Below are 12,480 nucleotides of genomic sequence, written 5' to 3' on the forward strand. Positions count from 1 at the left end.
AAATCATTGTGAATTATCTGGTCACATCTTTATGAAAATTTCACTACTTCTTCCTTCCCTCTCTTCATTAATTAGCATCAAGGTGTGTAAGTCTCTAAAGAGTTCCTAAATCTCTGTAGCTATAATCATATATCAAATTGATTTCAAGCTCTGACAAGCACCAGCCTTGGTTAGAGACAAAATTTATAATCAGATTTTACACACCCAAATGTCAAATATTACAATTCATAATAAAAGTGTTCCTTTTCTACCTCACATATCATAATAGTGTTGCCCTGACAGTTAAAGTGCTGTTTAAGAATGGTTTATGATCAAAATCCAGAGGAATTTGAAGTAAGAAATCAAAATATTCCTTTTTATATTTTGATCCTTTTTAATCAAATAATGTATAAAACAGTTCAAAAATATGTAAAATCAACATTGCCAAAGGTAAATCCCCAGCCCCATGAAGCAGGAGAGTTTATTGATTAGCACTAACCATTTTATCATTTGCCAATTTTTCTTTTTATCTGTACCTCACCTACAGTCTCTTTTGCTTTGTATTACTCACATAGAGAAAAAATATATGATAATGTATTTCAACAAATCTATTAAAACTTCCATCAAAAAAATTGCATTTGCTTTAATGTGCATCAATTTCTCACTGCCGAGAGAGACTTACTTTGGCACTGGCTACATTACACAGCAGAAAATATTGATCAGAGCTCTTTCCACAAATTGCATATAACTAATGTGATATCATCATATACTGTATAAACAAAAACCTTTTGCTTTTTGTATGTGTGTCTGTTTTTGGTCACTCCCAACCTGTTTTGATTTTCAACAGCTTTGATTTCCTTTTATGGAATTGATGCCAAATCTGCTCCACCAATCACTAGGTAGCATAATACTGTAAAGCTGGATTTCAATCCATTCAAAATTCAATCAATGCAATAAAATCAATTAAAAATGAAACAGCAGCATATATGATAGTCACAATCTCTAACTGCAGCTGTAGCATCCCATTAAAACATACTTGCCAGAATTTTAGAGACTTAATGGTCCACCTAAAAAAACAAAAGTGAAAAGATCTATCCAATTTTGGAGCTAAATTAGAAATTATTTGAATTTTAGATACTCTCAGAGGCACTCTACTCAAGATATCAAAATGTCTTAAAATAAGAGATAACATCTTTTATCCCAGCCCCCCCCTTCCAAATCTATATACCCTTTATGTATGAAGTAATAGTTTTAATACAAAACTATTGTACAGTGCTGTTATTATTTATCCATGACATAAGATGAATATTTCTTACATCACAAAAGGAAAATATAAGGCTACATACCCAATATAATTTCAAATGGAGGTCCATAAGGGGAGATTACATCTTGTCTCCAAACTACTAATCACAATCCTATACAAAATTTTCTGTTCTATTAATCTTATCCTGTTGTACCTGAGGAAACAATTCAGCTGTGACAGTTAAGCCATTTACATCTGTGTTTTAAACTGCCGTCAATCATTTGCAGAACCCACCTACTTCACCAATCAGAATGTTCCTACTATAGCCCCACCCCTTTCCTTGTTTCAAAGAGGTTTCCACCAGGACAATTATTGTCCTTAGGCCTATCATTTATCTAAGCCACTGGTTGCCAACTGTAGCTTTTTAAAAAAAACAGTCACTGTTTCCAAAGAACTGTTTATTTTTCTTTATGCAATAAAAGAGGCCACTTGCATCTACCGTATAACTTAGATTGTATAATTTGTTAGCCATGATTTACCTTCATTTCATATCATGAAACTCATGTATGATTTCTAGAATGCAAATCTAAATGAAATTTGTGGCTCACTTTGTAGAAGAATCAATAAAATGTATTTGTATATGTAACTCTTACTAACAGAAATTTAGTTGTAGTGTTGCTTTTAGATGGGAGACAGATTTGGCAAAGAATATAAAGTACTAGATAGAGATTTAGATTTAATAATTTTGGAAATTAAACCTGTTCTGTTTATCTATCATAACAGTGATAAGTAGCCAATCTTGCGCTGGACACAATTTTCTTTCTATAAAATATAAATATCCGTGTGTTGGCTGAGGACATCTACTTTCTATTTTGCAGCACAGTATGCAAACCTTGGATATTGATTTAAATCAATAAATAATGTTTTAATTAATCATGTATTTGTGTGCTATTGAGATCTTCTACTGTATGGAATTCACAGTTTTGTTTATTTGTCCATTCAAGTTTCTATGCCAAAAAATCAGAAAACTTTGAGTGGCTTACAGTCTCCTCACATAAGCATTAAAATGAAAATCATTCAAACCGTGAGCAACAGCAAATATTCGCAACATATATTTTTCTCTAAAGCAGCAAAGGCACCAACGCTTTGGGAATAATTAAACATTTCATCTCTTCCTCCAACGTATGGAAGAGACAAATCTTTAATATATTTCAGAGAAGAAGCAGTCCTTATCTCTGAGAGGATTCCATCACTATCAAAGGCCCTTTCTATACTTTCTTTTTCTGTTTTCATCAAATGGGCTGATTCCACTTTAGCCGCACTTCTCTGAGATGCCCAAGCCACATGTTAGGTAGGGTTTTAAAAGTAATAGTCAACATCTGAAATGACACCCACAAGGTAGCCAGCATCCAAAGCAGCTCCTGCTGTAGAACTGTCACATGGACAGATCTCAAAGTATCTATAACTACTTGGGATACTGCTGAATCAGCTGCAAGTTCCAACTGGTCTTCAAGGGCAATCTCATGTCAGCTGAAGAAGCTTCTTGGATGAGAAGCAAATTGTCTTCAAAGAAAGAAAAAAAACCCCAGAAAGTCTAGTTGCCTCTTGGAAAAAAAAAACACTTTGGGGGAAATCTAGGATTTAGGATCATTAGTGAGCTGTAGGAGAGCATATGGCAGATTAAATCTATCACAGTACAAAGCAGGGTTCCTCAAATTTTTTGAACAGGGGCCAATTCACAGTCCCTCACACTGCTGGGGGGCCAGAGCAGCTGGGTGGGCATGGCTAGGTGGTCATGTGAATTGGGTGGGTGTGGCTAATTTAGCAGTCCATTTTGCCTTTGTCCTTGTTGTCCTTGCTCAATCTAAGGAATCTATTTACTTAAGACACACACACACACACACCCCAAAAAGGGGAAAACAGTGCAAACTTTCTTGCCACTTGCCTAACTTCATTACATTAGCAGTTTCAGGCTCCTTAAAATAGACCTTTAAAAAAAGAACAAAACAAACAGGATTTCCTTCAAAATAACTCCTGATCATATGTTTCAGATGACCACGCAATATGCGTTCTATGAACACTGCACATATCTTTATTTGTAGTGCAAAAAAACCATGAAATAATACAATATTTAAAATGAAGAATAATTTTAACCAAGATAAATATACTACTTATTAAATGGAAAGTGTGGGCCTGCTTTTTTGGATTACAGGGCTAAAGGTCTTTTAAGACTGGAGGAGAATTCACAAACTGATTTGCTTTTTGCCTCACTTGTGCATGTGTATATACAAAAATTGTTCAGCAACCAGTTTGGTGGATGTACTTTATATATGGGAAGAATCAAAGCAGTGGGTGAATTCTCCCTCGGGCATTATACTGCGGTTGCATTTGAATTAGTGTCAGCCAACTTCAGCTGATTTTGAAAAATCTAGGAGACGTCTAGGACTCCACCACTCCATGGGCCAGATACTTTGCATTGGCAGGCCGTATCCGGCCCGCAGACCATAGTTTGAGGATGTCTGATACAAATCATCTAGAATGAAGTAGATGTTCATTAAGATTAGTTTATGCACAGTTCATCATCTGATGTATTTTAAGTGCTGCTGTATAAAACCTAGCAACATTATATTATACTTTATATACTTCCCTGGCAGAAAGATACCTTGATCAAGGCAAGACCTCAATTGCATCCCTTATTCATCCCAGGGTAATGATGTATAACTGGATATCATTAGCATATTGATATCTAGGAGGCTGCAATATCAACCCTGTGACGAGATTGACTTGGGTAAGGATGAAGCTGTGCAGCATAGAAGCTAAAACATCACTCCCAGTTTGTCTTGTGAGATCAGCCTCTCGTCATCACTTTGCATTTACATTTCTGTAACATTTTCTCTCTAAAATTTACCCTCCAAAGTTCCCATATCTAAATGTAAACAATTTCCCCATTATGTAAAACATGTTTAAACAAATTCAAAAGTGGAGAGACAAAAAAGAACTTTATTATTTCCTCCTTAACCACTTTAAGTTCAATCTAACTAAATTTTCCCCACTCAGGACTATTTGGAACATCCCACACTGAACTGCCCAGGAGCTCAACCTTTTCTCCCTCATCAAAGCAACTAGAACTGCCCAGTTGCTGCTGCTGCTGCAAAGCAATGCTTCCAATTTTTGCAGATGGCCCAGAAGAAGACTATGGTCATTTGCCAAATTCATGACTCCACCAGATGAACTTTTCCTCGAAGTCCTGTATTGGCTATTTGTTTTTTTATTAGCTCAATCTTCCTTTATCATTTCCTAGCCTTTGAGCACACTTACGTTTTTGTTGAATGTCTGCTAAGGCTTACTTATGCTAGTGAAAAAATACAAGCAACTTTAACTAGGGAACAGGATATTAATCATTGCAATAACTTCGTAGTGAGTTTCACAATATCCGTAAAAGATTTCACCATGAGAAATGGGAAGAAGCAGTATTTAGCCATGAAACTAATCAAATCTTTTAGAATTTCCCTAGCATAATTATTTCCCAACTTTATATTTGCTCTTGCATAAAGCAGTATGCATAGAATTGTTGCCCACTCTACCTCTCAGCTGAAATGAGCTTTTCTTCTCTCTCAGCCTCTGCTCCATTTGCATAAAGCACTATACTACAAGCTACAAGCAAGGCTAGAGCTATTCTTCCAACTAACAGTGTTTTAAATAGAAACAGGAGGAATGGTGTGTTATGGGAGGTTGACTTTTTCCTATTACAACTTGACCTGCATTTTGCTTTGCAAACAACATACAATGCATATCAAAGCATATACTGGGGGAAAGGTAATAACAATCTATTCATTTTATAATTTCTGTTACTTAGGCAGATAGCATCGTAGGAGCTGTCATAGTTTGGAGAGGTAGGACATTAAATCCAATTTTTTGAGCTTCTTATTGCTTAGCTAGAAAGATCAGTTGCCTAATCCTAGAATTTTGAGGCCAGCACTGAAGATGCTGAAATGGTTTATGAATTGTCAGGTAAAAGTGGAGTGAAATTCTGAGATCATGTGGTCCCAGAGCATCTTTTGAACTGCCACAGAGTCCTTGTACAAAAGTGGCTACATATATGAATGTAATTACTATCTCTAATTTTAATCAGGTAAATAGCAGCTTTGAGAAGAGTGGAAAGAAGGATTAGGATTACAGAAAGGCTTAATCTCTTCTTCATTTGCTGTATTCTTTCACATAGTTGCTATTAGTTCCACGAAGACCCATTGCCAATCAGCAATTGAAAAATATAAATGCATACAAATGCATTAAAGAAGCAATACAACCTCAACATGAATAAGCACTGATAAAGCCTCTAAATTATTTCATAAAGAGGATTTTTAAAACAACAGCAACCATATCACTTGGAAGTTTTCTTCCTTGCCTCTCATTTATTCCAAACTATCAAGAGTGTCCTTCTTTCTCAAGATAAAGAACAAATAATAGTCTAGGTTAGTTACCTTCAAGTCCTGCTTATGCACTTTCTAGAAATATAACACTGCTCGGGGTTACATAGATACTTGATCTTTTTCATGACTAACTTCTTTTTAAAATCACTAAGAGAACCTTAGTTCTCTAAGAGAAGGTAGACTAGAGAGCAGACAGGCATTGCTTAACATTTTCTCTTTCAACATGTATTACCCACAAATTATTTAACACAGTTTTCCCAAGAACAAACTGTGCACACTGGAACAAACCAAACTTCTATCTAGCCCATCAATCCTTTTCCACACTGATCAACCATATATCTAAACATACACCCATCTTCTCCTGCTTGGGTATTGTTTTAGCAATTAATATTCAATTCTTAACTATTTGCAACAAAAAAAAGTAAAGGGAACTTTTACTTGCAAACAGTTAGTAGTTGAATAGCTGAACATTAATTGCTAAAAAGTGTTTTAATGTAATAATTATATTTCTCTTCCAACAATTAAAACAAGATTCCAAATTTGGATAAAATTGTGTGTGTGTGTGTGTGTGTGTGTAACATTTCCTCATTTATATGTTGTGATTCTTTCTGTGTGATTGAAATGCCATAATAATGAAGCATTGGTAACCAACCTTTACTTATTTGCCAGTATTTGTATACTTATTTGTATAACAGACAATAAAAAAAATCAGAACTTTAACTATGCAGGCTCTTGTTTAGCTAGTCTTTGTAATATATTGCCTTTAATAATCTTAAATGGTACAACAGTCAATGATCATTCTAGTAAATTCATATTTACTTGTGAGTAGGGAGCAACTGAGATTATTGTTTAATAGAGATAATTTACCTGTGTTGGGGAATTGGGAGTGGAATTTCTGTTGCAATTTTGCTACAAAGCAGATATCACTTAAATCTCTCTGAAGAAAACACTTTACACCCCAGGCTCAAATTACTTTTGGAGAATCAGAGGCAGGATCAGCAGTGGGATTCACTTACCTTCCCTACCAGTTCGCAGATGTGAGCGCACGTAATGCTTACGTCAGGGTGGGTGGGCGGAGCTTCCCTCAGCCGCTGCTACCAGTTCACCGAACCAGAGAGAACCAGCTGAATAACACCTCTGGACAGGATCCAATTGCCTTGACTGCTATCTGGCAATATATTATTTCCTTTATTTTGGGAATAAGGAGGAACGTCCCTACTATTTAAATAGGATAGCTGAGATTATTTTGAAATCTGTTCTATCTAAAGGTCTTAATCGTACTCATGTCAGAAGCACCAAGATGCTTTCAGATTGAAAGGATTAGCAGTTATATCACTATTGCCCAGGGGATGCTCATCTGGGGGGACCTTTCATGTCCCTGGCAGAATCTGGAGCAAAGGATGAGAATTCACCCCACCAACACAGCATGAAGCATGGAGTCTCAAATGCAGACTTGCTAACCTCTGACCCAGCGTCCTAACCATGTGAGCCACCTTGCTCCTTAAGGTCTTAATTATATTGTGCAGCATTGCATAAGAGGAAATTCTAAATAGGAAACCACAGAACATAATGCAATTCTGGGCATAAAGAAATTTCTCAATCACACAAGACTGCAAAATGACATATTGTTTGAAAAAGAAAGAAAGAAAACCACAAGTTTTAACCAAGCCTGTACTGAACACTTGAGTTCTTCCATGCCTTGTGGCTTGCATCTTAATTGTATGACAGGCGGAAGTTTCAGTTGGAGGGACATATCAGTGATAAAAGCCTCATGAATGATTCTCAAAGGTATTAGTCAGGGGCAAGAAATTTTCTTATCTGTTATGGAACACAACATCATAATTTGACATCTTGAATCCTTTGTATGTGGGATCTAACAAGCAGAAACAAATTTACTTGCCAAGATTCTCCTAAAGGTATGTGATCAATATTTGTGTAACATCTTTTAAAATAGAAGTAATAGGACTTAAATGAAATACTGCAGTACAGAGAGTCTCTGTTGTTTAGCCAGACAGCTATTCCTTCTTTTAGAGTAAGGTTCTAGAAAATATTATTTCAGGATAGAACTCCGGCTCAATTTTTTTGGTGATTCTGTCATGCTTGGATCACAATTAACAGCCACTGCTATTTCTCTTCTTATCTTTACTCCTCCTCAGCTTTTATAGAGTTTAAAGAAAAGGAGCAATTTTGATTATATAGACTGGGGAATTCCGGGAATTGAAGTCCACGAGTCTTAAAGTTGCAGAGATTGGACACTCCTGATCCAGACGTTGACTAATAAGCTAACTCTTAATATTACTAACTCTTGTCCAAGTCTCTGAAACTATTCATGAGGTTTATTTGATGTTCAGAACTTTATGTCAATGCACTCCATGAGATTTACAGCTTCATTTAAAAAATACAGTTAGTACAAAACTTAGAAATTTTTGCTGATTTTTTTTCTAATTCTAGAAAGTCAAAGAAGGAAATGCTTTTGTAATATTCGGATTTATGCGTTGGTACAGTCTCATTATCATGATTCATTAGTCTTAGTGAATTCAAGAATATATCATACTTTCATCCTCTTCTACTTTATGCTACACATTAGCAGTGAGAACAATTAATACTGTTTCTTTCTGATATATTTGAAGATAAATACTATAACACATTCACAGAATAAATAAATAATTGCTCTAAATTCAAACTGCTAGACAACATTCTGTATTTTATGCATGTATTTTATACTGTATGTTCTGGTATGCTTGAAAATCAACTGTGCATTCCACGTTTGCATCTTACAAGCCAAAAGATAAGCCAGACATATTATTGCATAGGTTTTCTTCTTCTTCTATAATTCATTTGAAAAATTAAGACATAAATTCTTTCTGCTACTAGTTTAATGGCTGATCTTTCCCATTATTTCTGCCATGGAAGCACCCAGGTCCTCTTTTAGCAAGATTCTTTTTGGTTCCACCTCCATTTATATGATATGTGACAATATTATGCATCTTTATATTATCTGAAATAAAGCATCTTTGGGATACTCTAAAATAAAAACAATAGAATAAATGGTTTGTATTAAATGGAACAAAGTCATAGAATAGCTGACATCTTAGAAGCATGAGAATAGAAACTTACTTAGGCAATTCAAAATTTAAAGTTCTGCACAAAGTCATTGAAAGCAGTGGTTTGTAGCACATGTAGGTTTGAACCAAGTATCTCTTTCTAAAACAATAGTCATGCCTTTTGCAAGGATTCCCCAGGCAAACAAAGTTAGGGGCAGTTTGCAAAGTGACCTTGCAAGCTTTATAAATGGCATGACTTCAAGAAAGGTGATACATCATTCACAAGATAAATTACTGTATTTTTCAGAATATAAGATGCACTGGAGTATAAGACGCACCAAGGTTTTGAAGAGGCAAATTAAAAAAAAGTAGGTAGGTACATAGAGGGATAGGTAGGTAGGTAGGTAGGTAGGTAGGTAGGTAGGTAGAGGGATAGAGAGAGGAGAAATACACTAGGTAGGTAGGGAGAGAGAATGAGTGGGTAGATAGGTAGGTAGGTAGGTAGGTAGGTAGGTAGGTAGGTAGGTAGGTAGGTAGGTAGGTAGGTAGGTAGATGGATATATAGAGAGAAATAGAGATAGAGAGAAATATAGTAGATAGGTAAGTGTTTCTGCTGGCACAGCACTTGATCAATTTAATTTTCATCAATCAGTTAAAGAGCTTTCCAAAAAGAAAAAAAAGTTTTTGCACTCTGCAAATCTCCAAAAAACGGCCCACTTTTCACGAAAACGGGCCCATTTTCTTTTTTAAAAAAAAAGCATGAATAGCCTTGCGGTGGCTTGTAGAGTACTCCGGGGGGGGGGGACAAGCAAAAAACGCCCCATTTTTCGCAAAAACAAGCCCATTTCTTTTTTTAAAAAAATTGCATGCATAGCCTTATGGAGGCTTATAGAGTGCTGCTGGGGGCTGGGGGGGGCAAAAAATGGCCCATTGTTTGCTCATTTCTGCCCTCTCTAGCCCCCAGGAGCTCTCTGAAAGCCTCCATAAGGGCATGCACGGCCATTTTGGTGAAGGGGTGCGGCTTTGGGAGGCAAAAAAATGCTGTATTTGGTATATAAGATGCCCCCAGATTTTCAGCCTCTTTTTTGAGGAAAAAAGGTGTGCCTTATACTCCGAAAAATACTCCGGAGTATTTAGAGTGATGAAGTAAGCTCATTCAGATCCTGAATAAGCGGATGGAACTATGTTTCCTGCTAGGACTCAGATCTAGTTTGCCCAGTTTGATCTGTAACGTCATGTTCATGAAGAAGAAAATGAGGTTGAATATTGGTGCTTCAAATTCATTATGGAAACATATTCACTGAATGAAATCCTATAATTTGTTTAGAATATACGGTATGTGCTTTGGGAAATTATGACTGCCCATACTAAGTCTCCAAAATGTTTACTGCACATACATTTTAGTATTTAATTAAAAGCTATTTGTTGCTCTCAGGTAGGCTATTTCATTTGTTTTTATGAGGAAAAATCTGTAAGCATGTATTTACTGAATTACTTCTTCCTCTCTTTACCACCCCCATCCCCTTTCTTCTTTAGTTGGGTACTGAATGTTTTTCACTAATCCAGTCTATAATACTGTATATTTTCCCTGGAAATTTTCTTAGGGAAAGCTATCATTGGCCAAGAAATTGTCAATCCAATTATGTGGATTAGTAGACTACGCCTTGAATTAGGGACAACACACTTTGTCAACATCTTCATACAGTACTCAAATGTACTTTCGTTTGATATAGTTTTATTTTTATTGCTTTATTGTTGTTGGCAATTACTGTGAAACCTATTTTACATCCTGCTTTGAAGCAAGCTTAAATTTGTGCAAAATGCAGCAAGCAAAATGATCATATTGCTTGGCTCAACCTGGCTCAAAAACAGTAACTATGAGAGGGAGTCAAAAAAGCTAATCCAATCCTTGGTTGTATAAACAGAGGCATATAATCAAAATCAAGAGGAGCATTAATACTGCTTTATAAAACTTTAGTAAGACCACACCTGGAATACTGCATCCAGTTTTGGTCACCACATTACTAAAAAGATGTTGAGATTTTGGAAAAAGTGCAGAGAAGTGTAACTAAGATGATTAAAGGCCTGGAAACTAAAACATGAAGAATGGTTGCAGGGTTTGGATTTGGCTAGTCTAGAGAAAAAAAGGACGAAGGGAAACATGATAGCAGCATTACAGTATTTGAGGAGCTACCCCCCCCACACACACACACACAAACGCACAAAGGGGGGTTCAACTTATTTTCCAAAGCACCAAAGAGCAGAACAAGAAACAATGGATGGAAACTAACAAGGAGAAATGCAACCTGGAATTAAGGAGAAACTTCCAAACAGTGAAAACAATTAACCAGTAGGTTTGCTGTCTAGTTGGCTTGACAGTACAATATTTTAGGAAAACAAATCTAACACATTGAATGACCGAGGAGATTAATACAAAGGCAAATAATATAAATAAAAAATTTTGAACAACATTCCTTCCCTGGGATCCCAAATCAGATAACCATGATGTGAGCCAAGACCAGTTCCATCCCTCTGGATCTTGGGAGATGTAAGATGCTAGAGTCTTAAGTTTGGCTCATTTTGCTTCAAAGTAATTCTCATTGTTGGTTAGGTTAAAACAGCAATGACCTTTAAAAGAGTCACAACCCTGACCTGCCCGCCTTGGTAGATAATCAACAGCCACACAATTTTGGTTATTTTGACTGCAGTCCTGATGTCTGTCATTTCCTCTGTCAGAGTAGTGATGAGGGATGATGTGAGGTTGATACTTTTAGCTAGGATGCACACCACTTTTCTTAGATCCATGTAAGCTCTTTAGGCCAGGGCAAAGACTCCTACTAAGAAAAGGGTTGGAGTCATTACTTCTGTTTTGGAGAAGAATGCCAAGTCGCACTCACAACCAGAAGATAGTTCCAGTTTAAGTCATGTTGATGGACTCACATGCATAAAAAGCAGGGCATATGGAGAGGTCAAGTACCCAATGATACAAGCCCACCCACCAGTGGTGGGTTGCAAGCGGCATGCCCCGGGACGGGTGTACTGGAGCCTGCCTAGAGGACCAGATACTGTTCTGGCATGGTGCTCTGGAGGGACCGCCCGCCCGAGCTCCTTACTGGTCTTTTAAATCTATGGCGCTTCCATGCACAGCACCTGTGCAATGCTCCGCTGAGCAACTGGAGCATCGTGGAGTCACTAAGACGTATGCGCGCACTGCACATGTCCATGGCAGTGGTTGGAACGGGATCCAGAACCCACCACTGCCACCCACCCACACCCACCCAAACTATAGGCTGGGACATGAGTATGACACTCCTTCCCACATAATAAAAAGAAGCATTTAGGGAGAAATAAATGGGTGGAGGCATAGGAGAAATTGTAAAGCTTTTCACAAGTTAAAAAAAAAGAATGTGACGGCCTTGGGTGTTTATAATTCCCAGATTTATCTGAAATGGTATTTGGTCTCCTCTTCAGCAGGGGGGTTTGACTAGAAGATCTCCAAAGTCCGTTCCAGTTCTATTCTGATTGAATTAAAGGAGATTGAAAATTATTTCTTAATATAAATGAAGTAATACCGTGTTTCCCCGAAAATAAGACATGCCCTGCTAATAAGCCCAATCGAGCTTTTCAGAGCATGTGCCATAATAAGCCCTCCCCTGAAAATAAGCCCGCCCCAACTATTTAAGTGCATGTGCAACCGGTCACCGCCATTACCACTGTACCACCTACCAGTACAGCTTGCGGGGCAAAAAGAGGGCTCACCGCAAAAACAGCAGCAGGCAAAGCA

The 12,480-nt window shown here is 37.1% G+C and overlaps 2 protein-coding genes across 5 annotated transcripts in view; one reads left to right on the plus strand and one right to left on the minus strand.

Annotated features, from left to right (window-relative positions):
• ENTHD1 (ENTH domain containing 1) overlaps positions 1-1,484 on the minus strand; it is a 43,406-nt gene extending 41,922 nt beyond the window's left edge. For all 4 annotated transcript variants that reach the window (XM_087722514.1, XM_087722512.1, XM_087722513.1 and 1 more), the window contains exon 1: positions 1,326-1,484. The gene's annotated coding sequence lies outside the window, so the exon portion shown is untranslated. The remainder of the gene's footprint in view (positions 1-1,325) is intronic.
• A 5,974-nt stretch (positions 1,485-7,458) lies between these two features.
• Positions 7,459-12,480, plus strand: part of GRAP2 (GRB2 related adaptor protein 2) — a 73,511-nt gene continuing 68,489 nt past the window's right edge. Inside the window, exon 1 of the mRNA XM_087723208.1 lies at positions 7,459-7,568. The gene's annotated coding sequence lies outside the window, so the exon portion shown is untranslated. The remainder of the gene's footprint in view (positions 7,569-12,480) is intronic.

The sequence above is a fragment of the Thamnophis sirtalis genome, unplaced genomic scaffold (assembly GCF_051295495.1).
Source record: "Thamnophis sirtalis isolate CommonGarterSnake01/CBP01778 unplaced genomic scaffold, rThaSir2_p1.2 scaffold_9, whole genome shotgun sequence".
Classification (NCBI taxonomy): domain Eukaryota; kingdom Metazoa; phylum Chordata; class Lepidosauria; order Squamata; family Natricidae; genus Thamnophis; species Thamnophis sirtalis.